The sequence below is a fragment of the Neoarius graeffei genome, chromosome 12 (genome assembly GCF_027579695.1).
Source record: "Neoarius graeffei isolate fNeoGra1 chromosome 12, fNeoGra1.pri, whole genome shotgun sequence".
Taxonomy (NCBI): Eukaryota; Metazoa; Chordata; class Actinopteri; order Siluriformes; family Ariidae; genus Neoarius; species Neoarius graeffei.
In genome coordinates this window covers 72,461,404-72,483,820 of record NC_083580.1, presented here as the reverse complement: position 1 = coordinate 72,483,820, position 22,417 = coordinate 72,461,404, and positions in this window count along the sequence as shown.

Sequence of the window (22,417 nt, the reverse complement as noted above, 5' to 3'; positions counted from 1 at the left end):
AATGAAGCTCACACTCACAATATACTGTGTTACTATTGTTCATGTCATTAGTCAGTTTTTATCATGTCTGGAGCTCAAACGCAGGAGCCAGTTATAGCTGTAGATCATCAGCCGTTCAGTGTAAACGTATTAATTAAATTATTATTGACACAAAAGTTGTACTACAAATGAAAAGATTATTAAACTTAATGCTTACAGTACAAAACTCCATAACAGTATTTGTGAAAAGTGTTCATCCCTGTAGGTGGTACGCTTCATTAGTGCAACTATGAAAAAAATGAGTGCTGGCAGATTATTTACCGCCTGCCTTCCAACATGACAAGCATATCAACTTCCAGTACAGAAATTAGCCAGGGTTAAATGCCTTAGCCTTGATCTAGCCATGAGTCACTGTCACACACTTCATCATCTATCCTTTCTTCTCAAGGTCTCTTACCTCTTCTCTCTGTTACGCCTCTCTGATAAAGTGTTTCACTTTTTTTATTATGACAAGCACTGACAGCGACTGTGAATGCGACTTCTAACTTTTTCTTTTTTTTTTTTACATTTTGCTTGAATATGCTTGAGGAGATACTTGGGCAGATGATAAATATTCAACAGACAAGTACAAATACTTTACAAGTTAAACAAGACCGTCTGTGATGGCGTAGCTCCTTCCGGCCCCGTCTAGTCCAGAAGGAACGATCTAAAGTGAGCCACCTTGCACAATAAATGTTGCAAGGTATATACACTATCTCATCTCATTATCTCTAGCCACTTTATCCTGTTCTACAGGGTCGCAGGCAAGCTGGAGCCTATCCCAGCTGACTACGGGCGAAAGGCGGGGTACACCCTGGACAAGTCGCCAGGTCATCACAGGGCTGACACATAGACACAGACAACCATTCACACTCACATTCACACCTACGGTCAATTTAGAGTCACCAGTTAACCTAACCTGCATGTCTTTGGACTGTGGGGGAAACCGGAGCACCCGGAGGAAACCCACGCGGACACGGGGAGAACATGCAAACTCCGCACAGAAAGGCCCTCGCCGGCCACGGGGCTCGAACCCGGACCTTCTTGCTGTGAGGCGACAGCGCTAACCACTATACACCCTAGGAGTACCGACCTATTTGCCAGAAAGAATCCAAAACAGCGAGGAATTGACCAAGAAGTGATTTTTGTTGAACTGCTCATTAAAGCTTAACTAGTCCATACAGTTAGGTCCATAAATATTTGGACAGGGACAACATTTTTCTAATTTTGGTTCTGTACATTACCACAATTAATTTTGAACAAAACAATTCAGATGCAGTTGAAGTTCAGACTTTCAGCTTTAATTCAGTGGGTTGAACAAAATGATTGCATACAAATGTGAGGAACTAAAGCATTTTTTAAACACAATCCCTTCATTTCAGGGGCTCAAAAGTAATTGGGCAAATTAAATAATTGTAAATAAAATGTTCATTTCTAATACTTGGTTGAAAACCCTTTGTTGGCAATGACTGCCTGAAGTCTTGAACGCATGAACATCACCAGACGCTGTGTTTCCTCCTTTTCAATGCTCTGCCAGGCCTTTACTGCAGCGGTTTTCAGTTGCTGTCTGTTTGTGGGCCTTTCTTTCTGAAGTTTAGTCTTTAACAAGTGAAATGCATGCTCAATTGGGTTGAGATCAGGTGACTGACTTGGCCATTCAAGAATATTCCACTTCTTTGCTTTAATAAACTCCTGGGTTGCTTTGGCTTTATGTTTTGGGTCATTGTCCATCTGTATTATGAAACGCCGATTATTATTTGGCTGGATTTGAGCACATATGTCTCTGAATACCTCAGAATTCATCCGGCTGCTTCTGTCCTGTGTCACATCATCAATAAACACTAGTGACCCAGTGCCACTGGCAGCCATGCATGCCCAAGCCATCACACTGCCCCTGCCGTGTTTTACAGATGATGTGGTATGCTTTGGATCATGAGCTGTACCATGCCTTCACCATACTTTTTTCTTTCCATCATTCTGGTAGAGGTTGATCTTGGTTTCATCTGTCCAAAGAATGTTCTTCCAGAACTGTGCTGGCTTTTTTAGATGTTTTTTTAGCAAAGTCCAATCTAGCCTTTTTATTCTTGAGGCTTATGAGTGGCTTGCACCGTGCAGTGAACCCTCTGTATTTATTTTCATACAGTCTTCTCTTTATGGTAGATCTGGATATTGATAGGCCGACCTCCTGGAGAGTGTTGTTCACTTGGTTGGTTGTTGTGAAGGGGTTTCTCTTCACCATGGAAATTATTCTGCGATCATCCACCACTGCTGTCTTCTGTGGGCATCCAGGTCTTTTTGCATTGATGAGTTCACCAGTGCTTTCTTTCTTTCTCAGGATGTACCAAACTGTAGATTTTGCCAGTCCTAATATTGTAGCAATTTCTCGGATGGGTTTTTTCTGTTTTTGCAGCTTTAGGATGGCTTGTTTCACCTGCATGGAGAGCTCCTTTGACCGCATGTTTTCTTCACAGCAAAATCTTCCAAATGCAAGCACCACACCTCAAATCAACTCCAGGCCTTTTATCTGCTTAATTGAGAATGACATAACGAAGGAATTGCCCACACCTGCCCATGAAATAGCCTTTGAGTCAATTGTCCAATTACTTTTGGTCCCTTTAAAAACAGGGTGGCACATGTTAAGGAGCTGAAACTCCTAAACCCTTCATCCAATTTTAATGTGGATACCCTCAAATGAAAGCTGAAAGTCTGGACTTTATGTCCATTATATAACTATAACCTGAATATGTTTCAGTAAACAGGTAAAAAAAAAAACAAAATTTGTGTCAGTGTCCAAATATATACAGACCTAACTGTAACTTCATTAATAATTGTAATGAAGCAAATCTGGGTAGAAGTTATATGCACCCTAGGTAACCCTGCCTTCATGCCAGAAAGAATCAAAATTGGTGAAGAATTGAGGGAGAAGAAGCGATTTGTGTGGAAACTGCTCATTAGGGATTAATTACTCCTTATGTTCATTATTAATTGCAATTATGAAAATTTGGGTAGAAGCTATATGCACCCCAGACCTACCTTCCTGCCAAAAAGAATAAAAATCGGTGAAGAATTGAGAGAGATGTGCTTTTCATGAAATGTGCACGATGCTGGAAGGATGATGGCTTAAACTCATCACCTGTTGGCTGGATGAGTGAATAATTGACTTCAATTCACTGGGATTGGCTCCAGCTTCCACTGTGACCCTGATGGACAATCGGTATATTGCATTACATTACAGGCATTTAGCAGATGCTCTTATCCAGAGCGACATACAGCATACCCAAAGCAGCCTGGGGAACAGTTGGGGATTAGGTGTCTTGCTCAAGGGCACTTCAGCCATTCCTGCTGGTCCAGGGACTCAAACCAGTGACCTTTTGTTCCCAAAGCTGCTTCATTAACTATTCAGCCATGGCTTCCCATGGATGGATTGATGGATGGATTAATGGATTAATGGATGGATTGAGTGATGGATGGATGGATTGATTGATTGATTGATTGATGGATGGATGGATTGATGGATTAATGGATGGATTGGTTTAATATGTGCCTGTTCTTGCTCACCTCATCGTTGTGGCAGCGAACTGCTAGCCTGTAGCCTTCATCCGGTTGTGTAGCGATGTTCACGCTCCCAAAAGCTGAAAATTTCAGGCAGCTGCCCATGTGAATCTTTGATGACTCATGTTTTTTTATTTTCTCCGACAAATGATGCATGTCCGAAACTCCAGTGACCGTCCAAGCGGTGTTGTCCGTGGAGCCACCTCCAGGGTGGAAAAGTAAGCAGGGGGTGCAGAAAACCGCTGAGGCATCCTCACAGCCAGCTCGCCAGGATTTGCGCTGGCACCATGTTGAAGTAAAACCTCGAGTATATGATTCCCCCCCCCTTGTCAAAATTTGTTTTATGTTTAGATTTGGTCGAGGGGGGTCCAGCTTGTTTTGTTGCCAATTTAGCTCGATTTGATCACTGACTAAATGGAACTTCTTTTAAGGACCGCACTGAATTGCTTTCCGCATCCATCTCACCTCAGAAACTGAGCGGATCGAACGCAACTTTGCCGCGCTTCACAGTGACGTAAGCACGTTAGGGCAAGCCCCCCCGGAACCCATAGAGATTGCATTGAAGTGTCAGTCAGGAGAAAAAAAATATATTAACATGGGACTCTATCAGTGAACTCTTGGGCGATTTTCAACGTGACTGAAATCGCCCCAAAAGGGGCGGTACTCTAGAAGCAAGACCACCCTGATTGGACAATGATACCCAGAGACAGATTAAAACGGCCTCGAGCAGCGCTGGTGAAAGTTTGTTTTAAAAAAAGAAAAAAAACTTTTTTTTTTCGTTTTGGCAGTGCGTCGCCCAATCGCCCTTATGCACCAGCCGCCCTTGAATCTAAACAATAACAATAGAGCAATGGGAAGAAAAATGCAATTTTAATTTCAAATTATTGCTCCTGGCGGCACGGTGGTGTAGTGGTTAGCGCTGTCGCCTCACAGCAAGAAGGTCCTGGGTTCGAGCCCCGGGGCCGGCGAGGGCCTTTCTGTGTGGAGTTTGCATGTTCTCCCCGTGTCCGTGTGGGTTTCCTCCGGGTGCTCTGGTTTCCCCCACAGTCCAAAGACATGCAGGTTAGGTTAACTGGTGACTCTAAATTGACCGTAGGTGTGAATGTGAGTGTGAATGGTTGTCTGTGTCTATGTGTCAGCCCTGTGATGACCTGGCGACTTGTCCAGGGTGTACCCCGCCTTTCGCCCGTAGTCAGCTGAGATAGGCTCCAGCTTGCCTGCGACCCTGTAGAACAGGATAAAGCGGCTAGAGATAATGAGATGAGATGAGATGAGATGTTGTTTAAGTGAAGTGCTTTCTGTTAACTTACCAACGTATGCCTGAACTATAATCAATAAAAAGGCATTGTAAGAGCTAGCTGCTGTTTCATTTATTCAAAGTCCTCCTCTATGGAAAAAGTGGGCCGGGTTTGGGCATGAAACTCCCAGGCTGAAAAAGGGGCCCACTCCGGCCCTGGTGTTGTGCATTACGTTATTTCACCCGTGTGATTCCTTTCCACTCTGGCATGGAATTTTCTCCATATTCTACAGCTTACCATTGTCTTAACATAAAAATATGCTGTACCTGTAATTGCTGGGTTTCAGTCATGTGACTTTTCTTAGCGGTTTTACCGGAAGTGAAATAGCTGGTGGTCTAAACGGCTGCCGTAGTGCAAACAACTAGCGATAACTTATCAGAGTATGCTGGTAATCTAGAAGCCGCTGCTCGTTTTTGATATATTCAGAAGATTGCTATGTGCAATGGAATCGACCCCTACAGTCTGGGAAAGAAGGATTTGTCATACGATCTCGAAAACTACCCTTCAGTCGAGTTCCCCGACATCTCGAACTATCTGGTGTTGCAGATGTCCTTCTACACAGCAAAACAGATGAAAGCGTGGAAGAGTATGGAGGCTTACAACTTTTTTTGTATGTGGCTGGGTAAAGGACCTCGCTATCAAGTCGCTGCTGAATGAATCCTGTCTTGTTTTTGCCCGTGTAAGTATGTTTTTTTTAAGCTTTTCGTTCACGTCTTTACAAAGAAGCGCTGCAAGTTGAAGAGTAAACAAACAACAGTTGGCTTGATTCTCACTTGTGCTGGCTCTTATCTCTCAGCTAAATCATTCACAAAGATCATCAGAAACCCCTTTAAAGGCCTGGATCTTAGTTAAACAAGATGAAGAAGTGATCACGGCGCGTTGTAACTGTATGGCTGGGTAAGAATTTTGTCGTGACCTTCATGCATATGAAGAACTTGGCTGTAACCCATACGGACATGGGGAGAACCTTTGAAATGCCATACAGACAGTAACCTGAGCTCGAGTCAAACCAGAACCCTGGAGCTGTGAGGTGCTAACACTACCCAGTACAGCACCACGACACACGCAAAATCAGTATAAATCTCATCATCTCTAGCCGCTTTATCCTGTTCTACAGGGTAGCAGGCAAGCTGGAGCCTATCCCAGCTGACTACAGGTGAAAGGCGGGGTACACCCTGGACAAGTCGCCAGGTCATCACAGGGCTGACACATAGACACAGACAACCATTCACACTCACATTCACACCTACGGTCAATTTAGAGTCACCAGTTAACCTAACCTGCATGTCTTTGGACTGTGGGGGAAACCGGAGCACCCGGAGGAAACCCACGCGGACACGGGGAGAACATGCAAACTCCGCACAGAAAGGCCCTCGCCGGCCATGGGGCTCGAACCCAGACCTTCTTGCTGTGAGGCGACAGCGCTAACCACTACACCACCGTGCCGCCCCAGTATAAATCTAATATTTAAATACTTATTTCACCAAGGTGCTCAAATTGTCTTGTATTATTCCAGGTATTATCATAAATAAATAACAGCTCTGTGAATGATTGGACCAATACACCAACACAAAAATTTCACCATTCACTCACAAGCAGAGCTCACGTGAAGCCTGATAACAAGAAGCATTTGTATGAGAAGTGACCATCTCATGTTACATTACGTTATCTTACAGGCAGACATATAACGTACCCAGAGCAGCCTGGGGAGCAGTTGGGGGTTAGATGCCTCGCTCAAAGGCACTTCAGCTATTTCTGCCGGTCCAGGGAATCTAACCAGTGACAATTTGGTCCCAAAGCTGCTTCTCTAACCATTAAGCCATGGCTTGTATGAATATTTTAATATACACTATGTGGTCAGAAGTATGTGGACACCTGACCATATGTGGGTCTTCCCCATACTGCTGCAACAAAGTGCACAATTGTTAGGAATGTCTTTGTATGCTTTAATATTTAAGATGTTCCTTCACTGGAACTAAGCATCCCAAACCTGTTCCAGCATGACAATTCCCCTGTGCACAAAGCAAGCTCCAGGAAGACGTGCTCTGTGTCTGATTTCACTCACTCGTTCACTACTCCCTACTCACTATATAGGGAATTACTATATAGAGGACTATATAGTGAGCTAATTGATAAAATGAAAAAACACTTTCGGACACTAGTCCATTGTGCTGTTATTTACGTCATTGTTGTCGCACGATTAAAACGTGCCAGCTCAGTCAGCCGGTGGGTTTTCAAAATAATAAATACATGCATGTACAGTATTTTTGTGATAAATCCATATTATACTGAGCGCATTTCCCACATTAATAAATACAAAGTACATCATGGGGACAGCACGGGAATTAAGCTAAGAGAGATGAGACTGAGATGGTATGGGCACATCCTGAGAAGCGATGCAAAGCATGTTGGAAGGAGGATGTTGAGCATGGAGCTGCCAGGTATACGAAAACAAGGAATGCCAAAGAGGAGATACATGGATGTGACATGAAAGTGGCAGGTGTGGTAGAGAAGGATGTGGAAGACAGGGAGCAATGGAGACAAAAGATCCACTGTGGTGACCCCTAAATCGGGAGCAGCCAAAAGAAGAAGAAGAAGACGACTTTGTGTCTGCTGCATCTTTCAGTTTTTTAAACTCAAGGTTGAATACTTTCTTCTTTGCCGTTGCCTTTTATTAAATCAAATTTGAAGCTTTCGATTTGATTTCTTTCAGCGCAACTGCAATGCATGATGGGATATATTGCTTGGTTAGTGACGATCAGTTGTACACTACTTTTCGTGGCATACTTTGAGTGCACTATATAGGGTGTAATAATGCTCACTATACATTCGGACAGCACTACAAAATGGCGACCTCACTATATGGTCCACTATATAGTGAGTAGGGAGCGATTTCGGACACAGGGATGGTTTACTAAGGTCGGAGTTGAACTCGAGTAGCTTGACCTCATTCGGAGGGGTCACTGAACACTTTTGGGATGTATTGAGCCCTGAAATGTCTGCCAAGCCTTCTTTTTCGACATCAGTGCCCAATGCTCTGAAATGTAGCCTTCCTTGAAATGTGGAGGCTGTTCTATCAGAGTCATTAAAGCGTATAGTTTTGGAATGGGATATTCAAGAATATGGGTGTGATGGTCAGGTGTCCACATACTTTTGACCACAGTATGGGTTTAATACAGTAGATATCATGTATGCAAAACACCTAAGTCACACCACAGAGGAAAAAATAAATTCCACAACCCGTTAGTTATAGTTTGAATAAAGTTGAATTCTGTGTGAAAACACCACATCTGGCAAGACAAGACAACCTCCCAGTGTGGTCTGAATGGTCGGATCACAAGACAAATTTGACCTGTGCACATCTGGAATGAGCGCTGTCCATTTGTGACAGATGTTAAAACTAGGGGAAGAGAAAGAAAAGTAATCTTGTGTACTTGAATATACTTTTGACCACAGTATGGGTTTAACACAGTATATATCATCAGGGGGCGGCACGGTGGTGTAGTGGTTAGCGCTGTCGCCTCACAGCAAGAAGGTCCAGGTTCGAGCCCCGTGGCCGGCGAGGGCCTTTCTGTGTGGAGTTTGCATGTTCTCCCCTTGTCCACGTGGGTTTCCTCCGGGTGCTCCGGTTTCCCCCACAGTCCAAAGACATGCAGGTTAGGTTAACTGGTGACTCTAAATTGAGCGTAGGTGTGAATGTGAGTGTGAATGGTTGTCTGTGTCTATGTGTCAGCCCTGTGATGACCTGGCGACTTGTCCAGGGTGTACCCCGCCTTTCACCCGTAGTCAGCTGGGATAGGCTCCAGCTTGCCTGCGACCCTGTAGAACAGGATAAAGCGGCTAGAGATAATGAGATGAGATATCATCAGGACACACTGTACTGCATCCCAGATAAGACAACCTCCCAGTGTGGTCTGAATGGTCGGATCACAAGACAAATTTGACCCTGTGCACATCTGGAACGAGCGCTGTCCACTTGTGACAGATGTTAAAACCAGGGGAAGAGAAAGAAAAGTATCTTGTGTACTTGAACATACTTTTGACCACAGTATGGGTTTAATACAGTAGATATCATCAGGACACACTATACTGCATCCCAGACAAGACAACCTCCCAGTGTGGTCTGAATAGTCGGATCACAAGACAAATTTGACCCTGTGCACATCTGGAATGAGCGCTGTCCACTGGTGACAGATGTTAAAACCAGGGGAAGAGAAGGAAAAGTATCTTGTGTACTTGAACATACTTTTGACCAAAGTATGGGTTTAATACAGTAGATATCATCAGGACACACTATACTGCATCCCAGACAAGACAACCTCCCAGTGTGGTCTGAATAGTGGGATCACAAGACAAATTTGACCCTGTGCACATCTGGAACGAGCGCTGTCCATTTGTGACAGATGTTAAAACCAGGGGAAGAGAAGGAAAAGTATCTTGTGTACTTGAACATACTTTTGACCACAGTATGGGTTTAATACAGTAGATATCATGTATGCAAAACGCCTAAGTCACACCACAGAGGAAAAACATTTCCACAACCCGTTAGTTATAGTGTAACTGTTCGAATAAAGTTGAATTCCGTGTGAAAACACCGCATCTGGCAACACCGGTGACAAGGCGGTGGTTTAATGGCGTCTGGGACACATCAGGACACACACTGCATCCCAGACAAGACAACCTCCCAGTGTGGTCTGAATGGTCGGATCACAAGACAAATTTGTCCCTGTGCACATCTGGAATGAGCGCTGTCCAGCTGTGACAGATGTTAAAACCAGGCGAAGAGAAAGAAAAGTATCTTGTGTACTTGAACAGACATAAAGAATAGACAGAAAGCAGCAGCCACACATCAAAAACGCTTCCAATTATATTCTTACAGTATTTCATATTAGCTTAAAAATGCCTCCAGCATTAAAACCCAAACAGAAGCATGGATTTATGCAGGCGCAAAAGAGAAGTGCGCATGCGCACTCTTAATTGTTTCTGACGCTCTCGTTTCCGTTGGTGATTGTTTTGCGCATGTGCGTGATGGGATGAAACCATCTAATGTAAAGTAATTAAAACATATTTCACAAGCTACAATAGAAGGCATACCACATATAGAGCAAAAGTAAACAAAAACAATCTCATAACGATTAATTATAATGTTTAAAGAATAAGTTTACAGGTTTTTTTTAGTAGTGTTGTCATTGTTGATAGTTTTAACTTTTGATTTCGGTTAAATTGGACAATAATTGAAGACGATATGGGTAAACTCGTACTTATTTTGTAAAGGAAGTGCACTGTTATGTTGGAAAAATATGAAGTCTGTAATTTAAAAAGCAAACAAATAAACATTACCAGGGCGGCACGGTGGTGTAGTGGTTAGCGCTGTCGCCTCACAGCAAGAAGGTCCGGGTTCGAGCCCCGTGGCCGGCGAAGGCCTTTCTGTGCGGAGTTTGCATGTTCTCCCCGTGTCCGCGTGGGTTTCCTCCGGGTGCTCCGGTTTCCCCCACAGTCCAAAGACATGCAGGTTAGGTTAACTGGTGACTCTAAATTGACCGTAGGTGTGAATGTGAGTGTGAATGGTTGTCTGTGTCTATGTGTCAGCCCTGTGATGACCTGGTGACTTGTCCAGGGTGTACCCCGCCTTTCGCCCGTAGTCAGCTGGGATAGGCTCCAGCTTGCCTGCGACCCTGTAGAACAGGATAAAGCGGCTAGAGATAATGAGATGAGATATCATCAGGACACACTGTACTGCATCCCAGACAAGACAACCTCCCAGTGTGGTCTGAATGGTCGGATCACAAGACAAATTTGACCCTGTGCACATCTGGAATGAGCGCTGTCCACTTGTGACAGATGTTAAAACCAGGGGAAGAGAAGGAAAAGTATCTTGTGTACTTGAACATACTTTTGACCACAGTATGGGTTTAATACAGTAGATATCATCAGGACACACTATACTGCATCCCAGACAAGACAACCTCCCAGTGTGGTCTGAATGGTCGGATCACAAGACAAATTTGAGCCTGTGCACATCTGGAACAAGCGCTGTCCACTTGTGACAGATGTTAAAACCAGGGGAAGAGAAGGAAAAGTATCTTGTGTACTTGAACATACTTTTGACCACAGTATGGGTTTAATACAGTAGATATCATCAGGACACACTATACTGCATCCCAGACAAGACAACCTCCCAGTGTGGTCTGAATGGTCGGATCACAAGACAAATTTGACCCTGTGCACATCTGGAACAAGCGCTGTCCACTTGTGACAGATGTTAAAACCAGGGGAAGAGAAGGAAAAGTATCTTGTGTACTTGAACATACTTTTGACCACAGTATGGGTTTAATACAGTAGATATCATCAGGACACACTATACTGCATCCCAGACAAGACAACCTCCCAGTGTGGTCTGAATGGTCGGATCACAAGACAAATTTGACCCTGTGCACATCTGGAACAAGCGCTGTCCACTTGTGACAGATGTTAAAACCAGGGGAAGAGAAGGAAAAGTATCTTGTGTACTTGAACATACTTTTGACCACAGTATGGGTTTAATACAGTAGATATCATGTATGCAAAACGCCTAAGTCACACCACAGAGGAAAAACATTTCCACAACCCGTTAGTTATAGTGTAACTGTTCGAATAAAGTGGAATTCCGTGTGAAAACACCGCATCTGGCAACACCGGTGACAAGGCGGTGGTTTAATGGCGTCTGGGACACATCAGGACACACACTGCATCCCAGACAAGACAACCTCCCAGTGTGGTCCGAATGGTCGGATCACAAGACAAATTTGACCCTGTGCACATCTGGAATGAGCGCTGTCCAGCTGTGACAGATGTTAAAACCAGGCGAAGAGAAAGAAAAGTATCTTGTGTACTTGAACAGACATAAAGAATAGACAGAAAGCAGCAGCCACACATCACAAAACGCTTCCAATTATATTCTTATAGTCTTTCATATTAGCTTAAAAATGCCTCCAGCATTAAAACCCAAACAGAAGCATGGATTTATGCAGGCGCAAAAGAGAAGTGCGCATGCGCACTCTTAATTGTTTCTGACGCTCTCGTTTCCGTTGGTGATTGTTTTGCGCATGTGCGTGATGGATGAAACCATCTACTGTAAAGTAATTAAAACATATTTCACAAGCTACAATAGAAGGCATATCACATATAGAGCAAAAGTAAACAAAAAAAATCTCATAACGATTAATTATAATGTTTAAAGAATAAGTTTACAGTTTTTTTTAGTAGTGTTATCATTGTTGATAGTTTTAACTTTTGATTTCGGTTAAATTGGACAATAATTGAAGACGATATGGGTAAACTCGTACTTTTTTTGTAAAGGAAGTGCACTGTTATGTTGGAAAAATATGAAGTCTGTAATTTAAAAAGCAAACAAATAAACATTACCCCCCCCAACTCCACAAAATGAACCCGTCCATTAGCACAGCATGGGCTGGTAACGTGACGCAAAGCTGTTGTGTTTGTTTCTTATTACCTTTCTGTTACAGTGGGGCAAAAAAGTATTTAGTCAGTCACCAATTGTGCAAGTTCTCCCACTTAAAAAGATGAGAGAGGCCTGTAATTTTCATCATAGGTACACTTCAACTATGAGAGACAGAATGAGAAAAAAAAAAATCCAGAAAATCACATTGTCTGATTTTTAAAGAATTTGTTTGCAAATTATGGTGGAAAATAAGTATTTGGTCAATAACAAAAGTTCATCTCAATACTTTGTTATATACCCTTTGTTGGCAATGACAGAGGTCAAACGTTTTCTGTAAGTCTTCACAAGGTTTTCACACAATGTTGCTGGTATTTTGGCCCATTCCTCCATGCAGATCTCCTCTAGAGCAGTGATGTTTTGGGGCTGTTGCTGGGCAGCACGGACTTTCAACTCCCTCCAAAGATTTTCTCTGGGGTTGAGATCTGGAGACTGGCTAGACCACTCCAGGACCTTGAAATGCTTCTTACGAAGCCACTCCTTCGTTGCCCGGGCAGTGTGTTTGGGATCATTGTCATGCTGAAAGACCCAGCCACGTTTCATCTTCAATGCCCTTGCTGATGGAAGGAGGTTTTCACTCAAAATCTCACGATACATGGCCCCATTCATTCTTTCCTTTACACGGATCAGTCGTCCTGGTCCCTTTGCAGAAAAACAGCCCCAAAGCATGATGTTTCCACCCCCATGCTTCACAGTAGGTATGGTGTTCTTTGGATGCAACTCAGCATTCTTTCTCCTCCAAACACGACAAGTTGAGTTTTTACCAAAAAGTTCTATTTTGGTTTCATCTGACCATATGACATTCTCCCAGTGGTGGAAAGTAACGAATTACATTACTCACGTTACTGTACTTGAGTAGCTTTTTTGTGTACTTATACTTTTTCAAGTAATTTTTAAAGAGTGTACTTTTACTTAAGTATGTTTTCTTTTAAGTAGTGTACTTCGGTACATTTTACATCACAACCGTTACTGAGTAAAAAAAATAAATAAAAAATAAAAAAAGGCTAAAACGGAGAAGGGGAAATGCGTTCTGGAAATGAATCACGGGAAGGACAGTTGTCACGTGCGCGAGTCTCACACAGACGATGGCGGACATGCACCGGCACTTTAAGGGGGGGGGGGCTTCGGGGGGCTCAAGCCCCTGGGCCACAGCCAATCAGGGGCCTTGTAATATTAATAAAATAATAAACTGTCGGAATCGTGGGCCTACATTAATGTACGGAGAGAAATAAGGTTAGAAATAAATGAGCGCACAGTAGCCTGCTGTAAGAGACATGGTGGATGTGGTTCGTGAAACGAACACCCACAGCTGTACCAGAATAAAATGTAACAAAATGTAACGTCACGCACGAAAGCGCGCCAAAGACTGCAGACTGCAGAGACACAAATTTAGAGGCTTTGAAAGATGAAGCGTTCACATGTTAGCGGGGCGCATAAAAGGAAAAAAAGAGAGAGATGCAGGTAATGATAGAATCGTTGCCTAAAGTCACAGACTTTTTTAAGGTAAGGATCACCAATCTGTTCAGAATATCAGCTACTTATCAGTTATCAGCCTACCAGCAGCTAGGCTATGTGCAGCTAGGCTAGATATGCTATGATCTGTCCAACAGTAAAATAAATCAGTTGTGATTTGAATACGTGTCGTGTGATTTGAGTTATAATCCTGTTAGTATAATAGCATATTTCGATGGGGATAATAAAATGTCTAAAACGGCATCTACTGAAGAAATTGATGAAAAGATTGTAGCCTATAATTGTCACAATTCGGGCAGCAGACAGAGTAAGCATACTGAGGGGAATAGCAATACAAAGCTAGCGCAGATCCACATTTCTCGCTAGCTGTGTTGGGTGTGTTGTTAACCCGTGTGGATTTAAGTGAAATACTTGAGAAGTTCTGTGGTCAAGACAGCGTTTTAAGGTAAGGACACTTTATTAATGTTTGCCCGCCATGGCTTGTTGTTGATGAAAGGCCCACATGATTTTGCCTTATGCAGCTACTGCTAGTGTCATGCTTTGAACTAGGTTAAGCTCATTTGCGCTAAAGGATGGGTTTATTGAAGGACTTTGATGTAGCTAGTTTCTTTTTAAAAAATCGTATGCTCAAAACAGTATGCCCGTGTTCATCATGTTTAACTTTTTTCTTGATGGAGTGCGTGAAATATTGTTGCAAGTGGTATTTCTATGCAGTCATGTCAAAAAGGCAGTTGAATGCACGGTCTTATTCAAGGAGAAGGAAGACTTGCATGATGCTTGAACATAGATCGGTAAAATAGACCCTAGTAGGACTTGGTTTCGTGTATTTCGGTCTGTAGAGTTAGGAGTTTGGCCGCTGTCCATGGTGTTTACGTTTCATGTGGCCGCCGAGCCAAGTACCTTCATCATCATCATCATCATGTTCCCCTGTCAAAAGTTAAACTCTCTAGGGGTGCTTCTGCTGTAGCAGTTGCAGCAGTTGCTCAAAGTTTGATTTGTCCATCATCATATGTCTTATCTGTTGGGTGTCTATGCCCAGCAGATTTTCCCATTTCGTCCATTTGTAACCATTTTTGTCAAACAGGAGCTGCTTTTGCACTTGGTTATTGCCCATCCGGCAAACGTGAGCAATATATTTTAGTTGTTGTACGTAGCAGGATAGTTTTATATCCTGGGTTCCTGTCAGTTTCCGGAGGTCAGCATTGGACATCTTGTAGCTCCAGTCTATATCTTCATTTGTAGTGTTCTTTTGGTCAGGGGCATTCTTTTGTTTATATCCACCTTTAATCATTTTCCTTAGGAAGCCGTGCCACACTACCTCAATTTTGTGAATTTCACTGGATGATAGTTGCCATGCCTGTGTGCTGTACAGGAGACGAGATCGAACGCATGCCACTAGGAACTTTATACGGGTTTTTAGTAGTATTCGGTGGTCGGTTAGAACGTGTTTCAGTTCATTCCATTTCATGAATGCAGCACTTATCCTAGCATGCAGGAAGTGTGAGGATTCATCACAGTTGCTGACATTATAACCAAGATATTTAAAGGTGCAGACGTTTTTAATATTAGCGCCGCCAAGGGAAATGATACTTGGTTTACATTTGATATCCTCATTGACGTTAAAAGCCATTGTTTCTGTTTTGACATATGATATTTGTAAACCAAAGCGGGTGTAGGTCTTATCATACAACTGAAGAATATTCTGAAGCTCCTCGATGGATCCAGTGAGTATGGCCTGATCATCTGCGTATAGAATCTCTGTTATGCAACCCTCTCCTGATGCTCGTGCTTTCGTATGCATTTCTCTTGTGGATACCTCATTTGGAATGCAATATCTGAACTTGAAGCCTGTATCTGGGTACAGTTTTGATATCTCATGCTGTGCAATCCTGACAACAAAGTCCATATAGATATTAAAAACTGATGGCGATTCTAGGGCACCTTGTCTTGCAGTGAATGTTTGTTTTCATGCCGCCGAGCTATTTTTATGTATTTTATTTTTTAAAAGGACTTGTCTGTAGGTGTGTGTGTTTTATGTTTACAACACATAGGTCTACATTAGGGCACGCGCGCTTGTGTGGTTATCTCTGGCCACGCCCCTGCGTGAAAGTTATGCAGTATCACTGTCCTGTCCGTGGTAATAATCAGAACCGGCTCTGTAATGATAATGCGCGCGTTCTTCTCTCCCTCTGTGGTCGGATGTGTTGAGCAATGTGAGCGTGGGCCTTGCGCAGCTACGCTGAGCCAAACGTAACCTATCGTAGGCTTATACGCTAATTACGCGCTTACACTGTAAATGCTTGACACGTATTGCAAATAAAATAAGAGTGTTTTCCTGGCCAACGGTAAGGGTAGGGTTGACAGGTAGCCTATGAGGGGCCTAGCACCTGGGCCACGGGTGTTGATAAAGCGCCCCTGCGGACATGGAGGAGACCGAGGAACCTGTGGTGGATGACCCTGCAGAAAACACAATTTCTTCCAGTAATGAAGTGCACCCCTGGCCTTACATAAGTGATCACTTCAGCTTCGTAGAGAAAAGGGGTGACAGTTTCATTATGCAATGCAGATTATGTGTGCCCAAGAAGACAACCATTGCGGCATACAAAAATTCGACGTCTAATCTGCGCAAGCATGTTGAGGTAAGTATTGTCATTGGCATCATAATCACGGGCGCAGATAGAGGGTGGGACGAGTGGGATTAGTCCCACCCAGATTTAAATTCACCTCGTTCGGTCCCCCCCACTTATAGGGAGGAAAAAACGTCTATGCTGTCTTTCTTTGCATAAGGCAAACCTCACGGAAAAATCAAAAGACTAATTACCATTCGGTTTACTGAGGTGCACAGCAGTGTATACATAGTTGCAACAACTCACATAAAACAAAACAAAGACTGATATTCGGTTGGTTGAGTTGCGCAGACTGCACAGGTTGCGAGCTCGAGCTTGGTTGCTATGGTTACCCACAACAAGTTTGACAGGCATATCGGGGTTGGGGTTGGTTTGCTGGCAGCTTTGTCCCCCCCAGTTTTTTGTCCCCCCCAGTTCAAAAAACGTATCTGCGCCCCTGATCATAATATTTCCTTTCCATAGTAAAACCGACAGTAGGCTGGTTATATTCCAAAAATAGTGGATGGCATTGCTAATGTTGAAGTAGCAACCTGTTGGTACTGTAACATAACGGTAACTAGTCTGTTATTCGGTTGGCTAATCATGCAAGCAAGTTAGCTCGCCAACCTGACGTGATCAGTCCTCCTACCATTCTACATCCAACAGGCCAGAAAGGAATACTAAGCAAAACAAATAATGTTTGAATTGAATTGTTCAATAACACACAGTGCACACAGGCAAGCTACGAGATTTCGGTGCAACATTTCACTTTCATATTTCGTGTACAATGCTTTGTGTGTGGTCAGGGCGATGTAAACGACATGACTGTGTGTATTGACCTTTTTTGTTTGTCTCAGTTTTAATGCAGCATTATCCTAAGCATTCAATTTGATACACTTCCTTTAAATAAAACAACTGGGTTGAGATGTACATATATCCTTGTTTCCTCTTCTTTTTCATTTTTGCACAACACAATGGAGGCAGAAAACACCCATTGTTAAAAGTAATGTTTTACTTTTACTCAAAGTACATTTTAAATGATCTACTTTTTACTTTTACTTGAGTAGATTTTTTGTCTGGTAATTTTACTTGTACTTAAGTAAAATTTCATCAGAGTAACAGTACTTGTACTTGAGTATAATATTTTAGTACTCTTTCCACCTCTGCATTCTCCCAATCCTCTTCTGGATCATCCAAATGCTCTCTAGCAAACTTCAGACGGGCCTGGACATGTACTGGCTTAAGCAGGGGGACACGTCTGTTGTTTGTTGTTTGTTGACGGTGTAGTGGCTGGCTGCTTTATGTCCCGGGGCTCCCTCATGCCTGTGTTACCTTCTGGCTCTCTCCTTTTAGTTATGCTGTCATAGTTAGTTGCCGGAGTCCCTGCTTGTACTCGGTGCAATATGTATACTGCTCCTACTTATTCAGGTGACATTGGGCATACCTAACAACCTGTGTTTTCTTTCCCTCCCCTCCCCCACCCCAAATCTGTCCCTCTGAGTTACATGGAGTCAACAGGAAATCTTTTGGTGGAGAGGGTGGAGACCTCGACTGGCTATCGTAGCCTGCAGGGAATCGGCCGTCAGACTTCCTGTCGCATGTCCCAGACCTGGTGAAATGTCACTGAATTGTCTTGGCCAGCCCTAAGGGTCCTATCTGCATCTCATCATTGCTGAGGAGTGTGCTCCCATCACCCAATCAAGCATCCAGCCAGAGTAGGTCATGATATATTTTTTACCATATAAACATGCCATTGTTGTGTGTTATGCCTGATGTAAAGATACTCGTCTCTGCGAGCCTACCACACAGATTTAATACTTGTCATTTTTAGGGCATACCTAACGTGTTTTCTTCCCCCCCCCCCCCCCCCAATCTGTCCCTCTGAGTTACATGTTGGTCCTGGGATTGAGATGCTGGCCTCTTCTTCCCCTCGGACCTGCTTGATCCATCCTGGTGCCCTGTGTCTGGTTGGAGTTTTATCGCACCACTCCTGTGAAGGACGGCCCCATGAGGACAGTTGAGGGTTATACCTGGAGGATGCTCTGGACTCTTACAGTAATGCTTTTATGGCTGAGGACTACAGTTGTCTTGCTAACTTTAGGACTGCAGTTATCATGAACAGTTTTGCACTCAAGTTTCCATCAGTGAAGAGTTTATAACATCAACGAAACTGTCCTCATGTTAAAACTGTTAATGTTATAGTCATGCTGTCTGTTGTTGCCCAAATGAGGATGGGTTCCCTTTTGAGTCTGGTTCCTCTCGAGGTTTCTTCCTCATGTCGTCTGAGGGAGTTTTTCCTTGCCACCGTCGCCACAGGCTTGCTCACTGGGGATAGATTAGGGATAAATTAGCTCATGTTTTAAGTCGTTCAAATTCTGTAAAGCTGCTTTGCGACAATGTTTATTGTTAAAAGCGCTATACAAATAAACTTGACTTGACATCTGGCACTGCAGGATTTGAGTCCCTGGCGGCATAGTGTGTTACTGATGGTAGCCTTTGTTACTTTGGTCCCAGCTCTCTGCAGGTCATTCACTAGGTCCCCCCGTGTGGTTCTGGGATTTTTGCTCACCGTTCTTGTGATCATTTTGATCCCACGGGGTGAGATCTTGCATGGAGCCCCAGATCGAGGGAGATTATCAGTGGTCTTGTATGTCTTCCATTTTCTAATAATTGCTCCCACAGTTGATTTCTTCACACCAAGCTGCTTACCTATTGCAGATTCAGTCTTCCCAGCCTGGTGCAGGTCTACAATTTTGTTTCTGGTGTCCTTTGACAGCTCTTTGGTCTTGGCCATAGTGGAGTTTGGAGTGTGACTGTTTGAGGTTGTGGACAGGTGTCTTTTATACTGATAACGAGTTCAAACAGGTGCCATTAATACAGGTAACGAGTGGAGGACAGAGGAGCCTCTTAAAAAAGAAGTTACAGGTCTGTGAGAGCCAGAAATCTTGCTTGTTTGTAGGTGACCAAATACTTATTTTACCGAGGAATTTACCAATTAATTCATTAAAAATCCTACAATGTGATTTCCTGGATTCTTTCCCCCCATTCTGTCTCTCATAGTTGAAGTGTACCTATGATGAAAATTACAGGCCTCTCTCATCTTTTTAAGTGGGAGAACTTGCACAATTGGTGGCTGACTAAATACTTTTTTGCCCCACTGTATGTATAAAACACATCTTGTTTCTTCTCCACCTTTGACTTCCCTCTGTACAAAAACAGTTAAAAGCTAACTGAAGCATCACATACAACCCCGATTCCAAAAAAGTTGGGACAAAGTACAAATTGTAAATAAAAACGGAATGCAATAATTTACAAATCTCAAAAACTGATATTGTATTCACAATAGAACATAGACAACATATCAAATGTCAAAAGTGAGACATTTTGAAATTTCAAGCCAAATATTGGCTCATTTGAAATTTCATGACAGCAACACATCTCAAAAAAGTTGGGACAGGGGCAATAAGAGGCTGGAAAAGTTAAAGGTACAAAAAAGGAACAGCCGAACAACCAAATTGCAACTCATTAGGTCAATTGGCAAGAGGTCATTAACATGACTGGGTATAAAAAGAGCATCTTGGAGTGGCAGCGGCTCTCAGAAGTAAAGATGGGAAGAGGATCACCAATCCCCCTAATTCTGCGCCGACAAATAGTGGAGCAATATCAGAAAGGAGTTCGACAGTGTAAAATTGCAAAGAGTTTGAACATATCATCATCTACAGTGCATAATATCATCAAAAGATTCAGAGAATCTGGAAGAATCTCTGTGCGTAAGGGTCAAGGCCGGAAAACCATACTGGGTGCCCGTGATCTTCGGGCCCTTAGACAGCACTGCATCACATACAGGCATGCTTCTGTATTGGAAATCACAAAATGGGCTCAGGAATATTTCCAGAGAACATTATCTGTGAACACAATTCACCGTGCCATCCGCCGTCGCCAGCTAAAACTCTATAGTTCAAAGAAGAAGCCGTATCTAAACATGATCCAGAAGCGCAGACGTCTTCTCTGGGCCAAGGCTCATTTAAAATGGACTGTGGCAAAGTGGAAAACTGTTCTGTGGTCAGACGAATCAAAATTTGAAGTTCTTTATGGAAATCAAGGACGCCGTGTCATTCGGACTAAAGAGGAGAAGGACGACCCGAGTTATCATCAGCGCTCAGTTCAGAAGCCTGCATCTCTGATGGCATGGGGTTGCATTAGTGCGTGTGGCATGGGCAGCTTACACATCTGGAAAGACACCATCAATGCTGAAAAGTATATCCAGGTTCTAGAGCAACATATGCTCCCATCCAGACGACGTCTCTTTCAGGGAAGACCTTGCATTTTCCAACATGACAATGCCAAACCACATACTGCATCAATTACAGCATCATGGCTGCGTAGAAGAAGGGTCCGGGTACTGAACTGGCCAGCCTGCAGTCCAGATCTTTCACCCATAGAAAACATTTGGCGCATCATAAAACGGAAGATACGACAAAAAAGACCTAAGACAGTTGAGCAACTAGAATCCCACATTAGACAAGAATGGGTTAACATTCCTATCCCTAAACTTGAGCAACTTGTCTCCTCAGTCCCCAGGCGTTTACAGACTGTTGTAAAGAGAAAAGGGGATGTCTCACAGTGGTAAACATGGCCTTGTCCCAACTTTTTTGAGATGTGTTGTTGCCATGAAATTTAAAATCACCTAATTTTTCTCTTTAAATGATACATTTTCTCAGTTTAAACATTTGATATGTCATCTATGTTCTATTCTGAATAAAATATGGAATTTTGAAATTTCCACATCATTGCATTACGTTTTTATTTACAATTTGTACTTTGTCCCAACTTTTTTGGAATCGGGGTTGTATTACATTTAAGTTTAAATTTTTTACTTGATACACGGGTTTGGGAACGTGACGTCATGATGCAGTGTCTTATCACTGATCCGCCATTTTCATACACAGTGTATTCTAGTGTTCCATTATCTCTAGCTGCTTTATCCTGTTCTACAGGGTCGCAGGCGAGCTGGAGCCTATCCCAGCTGACTACGGGCGAAAGGCGGGGTACACCCTGGACAAGTCGCCAGGTCATCACAGGGCTGACACATAGACACAGACAACCATTCACACTCACATTCACACCTACGGTCAATTTAGAGTCACCAGTTAACCTAACCTGCATGTCTTTGGACTGTGGGGGAAACCGGAGCACCCGGAGGAAACCCACGCGGAGACGGGGAGAACATGCAAACTCCACACAGAAAGGCCCCGTCAGCCACTGGGCTCGAACCCAGGACTTTCTTGCTGTGAGGCGACAGTGCTAACCACTACACCACCGTGTGAGACATTTTAATATTGGTTACTGATGTGTCATTAAGTGTCACAGCAACACCATGATATCCCTGCTACAAATCTACAATGGAGTCCCTCATTTTATCCAAACGCTATTTCTTGGCATCCCTGAGGACTTCACGACTCCTTCTTCTTGGATTCATTTTCCTCATTTTTTAAAAGCATTTCCAGGCCTTAGACACGTATAAAATTATATTTATAATAAACGTATGCATTTACAATATAACACACACACACAGCTAATACATAGGCTAATCACACACCTACTGCTGCACATACACATTCAACTGTGCATAACTTTCTTTAATTGGATGTAATTAAGAACACAAACTTACAAAATACATTTATTTGGTTCTGATGTGAGGAAAAAGCACAATTAAAGTGTAAAAACAGAATGGTTTATTTTCAAATTCCCAAAGACTCTCTGTCCTATAATGTTTGAGTGTGTTTTTATACAAGCTGTACATCTTGACATCCACTATGGTGTTTCACAGGCAGAGAGAAGAGATTCTGGTACAGCAACAAGAACACAACTCAATCCGAAAAAGGAAGAAAAGGAAAAAAAAAACCCTACAATGTCACAGGATGAACTGTTTATCATGAATTTTTCTTGACATGGATTTTGGCCAAACATAA